The sequence below is a fragment of the Malania oleifera genome, chromosome 10 (assembly GCF_029873635.1).
Source record: "Malania oleifera isolate guangnan ecotype guangnan chromosome 10, ASM2987363v1, whole genome shotgun sequence".
Classification (NCBI taxonomy): Eukaryota; Viridiplantae; Streptophyta; class Magnoliopsida; order Santalales; family Ximeniaceae; genus Malania; species Malania oleifera.
In genome coordinates this window covers 63,133,092-63,137,916 of record NC_080426.1, presented here as the reverse complement: position 1 = coordinate 63,137,916, position 4,825 = coordinate 63,133,092, and the positions used below count along the sequence as shown (strand labels likewise).

At 39.5% G+C, this 4,825-nt stretch overlaps 1 long non-coding RNA gene across 1 annotated transcript; it reads left to right on the top strand.

The window, feature by feature from the left end:
- The first annotated feature begins 3,571 nt into the window (after nucleotides 1-3,571).
- On the top strand, nucleotides 3,572-4,500 carry LOC131165927 (uncharacterized). The gene is made up of 2 exons (XR_009139693.1): nucleotides 3,572-3,912; nucleotides 4,343-4,500. It is a non-coding gene; the product is annotated as an uncharacterized LOC131165927 (long non-coding RNA).
- The last annotated feature ends 325 nt before the right edge of the window (nucleotides 4,501-4,825 follow it).

Below are 4,825 nucleotides of genomic sequence, written 5' to 3'. Positions count from 1 at the left end.
GCAAGATTTTGATCCATGGGAAAGTTTCCAGGTTTAGCTCCAAGGAAACTTGTATCTTCTAATATCTCGAGTGCATACTTTCTTTGGGATAAAAATATTCCTTTGGCTGAACGAGCGACTTCGATTCCCATAAAGTATTTAAGAATTCCAAGATCTTTGAGTTTGAAATGATCGCTTAGATATTTCTTGATCTCATTGACCTGTTTCAAGCTATTTCCTGCAACAATAATGTCATCCACATAGACTAGAATGATAGTGAAATTACCCTCATGGGATCGGACAAATAGTGAATAATCTGCCTTGGATTGTTTGTATCCTACATTAATGAGAGTAGAAGAAAGTTTGGCATACCATTGCCTTGAAGCTTGTTTGAGACCATACAAAGACTTAACGAGTCTGCAAACTCTAGTCTCCCCCTTTCGTCCGAATCCTGGAGGAAGCTGCATATAGACTTCTTCATCAAGGTCGTCATAGAGAAAGGCATTATTGACATCAAGTTGATGGATGTGCCAATTGCGAGTGAAGGCAAGGGCCAAAATGGTACGGATGGTAGTCATTTTAGCAACCGAAGCAAATGTCTCATTGTAGTCAATGCCTTCTTGTTGACTGTAGGCCTTAGCAACTAGGCGAGCTTTATATTGGTCGATGGATCCATCATAGTTGTATTTGATCTTATACACCCATTTGCAGCCAATGGGTTTCTTACCAGGAGGAAGAGAAGTGAGTTGCCAGGTGTTGTTAAGTTCAAGAGCATCAATTTCAGCATGCATGGCGATACACCAGTTGGGATCTGTCATGGCTTGTAAAAATGATTGTGGTTCTTTGGCAAGAGAAAGAGCTGTGGTGAAAACATGGTGAGAAGGAGATAGACGAGAATAGGATAAAAAATCTGTCAGACAATAAGGGTTACCTGACGAACGAACCATTATAGAATCAGATGATTGAGCGGGCCGAGATGGTAAGACCTATTCCACATGAAAATCTTGCAAGTATGTCGGTGGTTGAGTAGGGCGACGAGCTCGTCGGGGAGGTGGAGAAGAGGGTAAAATATGAGATGGGGATGGGGTAGAGTTTGGTGGTGAGGATGGTGATAAAGGTGGAACGTCAGTGATGTCAAGAGAAGAAATAGGACATGGTAAGACGAGTTCTAGAGGTTTGGGAGTAGATGAAGCAAAAGGGAAGGAATCTTCATGAAATAGGACATCTCGAGATACAAAGATATTGTGTGTTGCAAGGTTATAAAGTCGGTAGCCTTTTTGGCCATATGGATAACCAAGAAAAACACATCGAGTAGCTCTAGGGTCAAATTTTGATGGATTTTGTGGGTGAGTGGTGGCAAAGCATAGGCATTCGAAGACTCGCAAATGGCTGTATGCAAGTTTGACATTATACAATTTTTCATAAGGAGACAAACCATCTAGAATAAGGGAAGGAGTTCGGTTAATGATATAAGTTGCGATAAGAATGGCATCCCCCCAAAAGTGTTTAGGCAAATGTGCCTGAAAAATTAATACACGGGCAACATTAAGGAGATGACGATGTTTGCATTCAACTACTCCATTTTGTTGGGGAGTGTTGACACAACTAGTTTGATGTATGATGCCTTTGGGTGCATAAAATGAATGCATGTCAAACTCAGGCCCGTTATCACTTCGAATGATTTTTATGGTGGTGGAAAATTAGTTTTCGATAAGATGGATAAAGGATTGCGAAATAGGGCGCGTGTCAGATTTGTGGCCCATTAAGTAAACCTAGGTACAACGGGTATAGTCATCAACAATTGTGAGGAAATAGTGTGCACCACTAGTAGAAGCAACACGATGGCTCCCCCAATGTCAACATGTAACAAGTTAAAAGGTTTAAGAGAAGAAATGGAACTAGACGGAAAAGGTGCACGAGTTTGTTTTGCCAATGGACAAATTAAACTTGGGTCTGAATTAGAATTACAAATTTTTGGAAATTTATTGGAAAGAAAAGACAAGTTTTTATTGGACAGATGGCCCAAACGACGATGCCAAAGTTGGGAGGTGGGTGTGGATGTAGCCACTTGGCAACTAGCATTCCTGGTGAATCGGTATAACTCATCTTGCTCAGTTCCCATCCCAATCATCCTCATCAAGTGTAGGTCCTGAATGAAACAAAAATCAGAAGAAAAAATAATGAGACAATGATGAATTTTGCACAATTTACGGACAGAAATTAAGTTGAAATGAAAAGTCGGGACACAAAGGACATTGTCTAAAACAAGATCAAAAGATAAGTGAACTGATCCAATATGAGTAACAGTGGCATGAGATCCATCTGGTAATTGAACGGTATGCCCATGTACGGGGATAGATTGTGTGAAAGCGGCAGGTGAGCAGACCATATGGTCAGTTGCGCCACTATCAAGAATCCATAGTAAATCATTATGAGATTACCTGATAATGGTGACTCAACACTACCCACTTGGTGTGTCATGGGTTGAGTGAGAGTAGAGTTGTTAAGGATGGCGAGAAGCTACTGACACTATTTAGGAGAAAAAGGAAAGTTATTAGTAGATGGACGTGAAAAATCCTGATGAGCACTGTGCTTGGGACCTTGATTAGGTTTTGAACTGCGATGCCTTGGAGGGAAGCCATGGATGCGATAGCATCGATCTACAGTATTACCTTCTTTGCCACAGTGCGTACATTTGAAAGACTTCCTGGGTGGACTAGGTTATCCTTCCTTTTCGTGTCTGATGGTTGGTGGTAGCCAAAGCAATACCATCAATGGATGGTGGAGACAAGATGCTGCAATGACGTTCTTCTTGAAGTACAAGAGCATAAGTATGGTTGAGAGTAGGAAATGGATCAATTAGAAGTATCTGCCCGCGAACTGCAGTGTAGCAATCGTTGAGCCCCATTAAGAACTTTAAGACACGGTCTAGTTCTTTCTGTTTGAGGGTCTCCTTGCCCGCGCTACAAGTGCAAGTAGATGTTCCTTGAATTGAACATAATTCATCCCACAAACTCTTCAATTTAGAAAAGTATGCACCAATGGATAAGGATCCTTGAACAAGATTAGCAATATCTTGTTTAAGCTTGTATAGGCGAGGGCCATTGACTTGGGAGTAGCGATCCTTGAGATCGTCCCATATGGCATGTGCAGTTTCATAATAGATCACACTGCTAGAGATTTCTTTTGAAATAGAATTGAGAAGCCAAGAGATTACCATAACGTTACATCGTCTCCATTGCGAGTATTCTGAGGAATCAGAAAGTGGTGGAGATAGTGTGCCATCGATGAAGCAGATTTTATTCTTCGCTTGAAGTGCAAGAATCATTGCGCGGCTCCATGTAGAATAATTATTTTCCGTAAGCGGTGAAGAAACTAAAATCAATCCAGGATGATCTGATTATTGGAGATACAAGTGATGATTTGGATCATCATATTTTTCCATTTTGGTTCTCTTGAGCCATAAAGGTAAACCCCCCTCTTTTTTTTTCTTTTTCTCCTTCTTCTTCTTTTTTTTTTGGTAAATACTAACTTTTATAATAAAACAATCACTCGGTACTATGTATCCAGCAAATGCCTATTTGCTGTACATCACTCTTCACCCATATAATATTCAGAACTCATATAATAGTCTTACAATAATAATTCCTATTATCAAAAAGGCATGCTCCCTCAGGACCCTCACCAACTTTATGCAGTGAGCAACAGATGTGCTGTACCTGAGACTACGGAGAATGGAAGAGACGCCGAAGAAGGAGAAGGAGAAGGATAAGGAATCGGAACAATAAATACCAAAGAGATCGGCGGCGAGGCACACTTGCGACAACGACGGTTCCGATTTGGTCACCGATGATCGTCTCTGTGTTGGTGCCGCTGTAGTGATCGGCAGCGGCTGTGATCGTAAACTGATTCCAGAATACCTTTACCGATGAGGTAATGAACAGAAATATATATCTATATATATATATATATATATATATATATATAATCAAATAATTGGAACAGAGGTTGTAGAACCTCGCTCTGATACCATGATAAAACTGAAATGGAAATGGAAGAAAGATCGAAGAAGCAAGAAAATTTTGCTGTATATTTATTTCAATTTGTACAGGCCCTATTTATACAAAAATGTTCAAACAATTTGTACACCAAGATTGAATTTTCCCTACGTGATTTCGGCTGTGATTTGAACGCCTGATTTGCGGCATTTTTCAATGCTTGATTTATGCCGTGAAGTGCGGAATTCTTCAACACTTATTAGGACATTATATTTTGAAACCAATCATAATATTTGAGCTGTATAATTAAGACATTATATTATTGATGCTGAATCAAATCTTCCTTTCTTTCTTTTGGGAATTAGCTCATGGAAACCCAGCTTCTAACGAATCCATTTGCAAATGATGCTGAGTCAAATCTGAGGTTCTTCTTGTCTTTCTTTTGAGAATTAGCACACGGAAACCCAGCTTGTATTGATCCATTTGCATTGAAAAGAGGAAACAAAAAAAAAAAGGAAGAAAAGGAAGGAGGATGAATAAACCTATATTGACATAAAGGTAAGGACAAAAATTCTCAAATTCCAGGGACACAGTCACAAGGTAATAATCATTAAAATTTTTTATGATACATAATAAACACTGAATCAGCGAGTGCTTTCTGTTTGAGCACCATACAACCAAACCCTAATTCTAGATGATTAATACATTGTTTATCCTTCTAGGACTGACCTACTGAAGAAGCTAAATGGCTCCTGTGGTAGAATGGAGTTAGAATAAGAAATTATGCTACACTTTTTTTTACCTATTCACTCACCTATACATGGAAATATGAAGTACCTTGGTGTGTA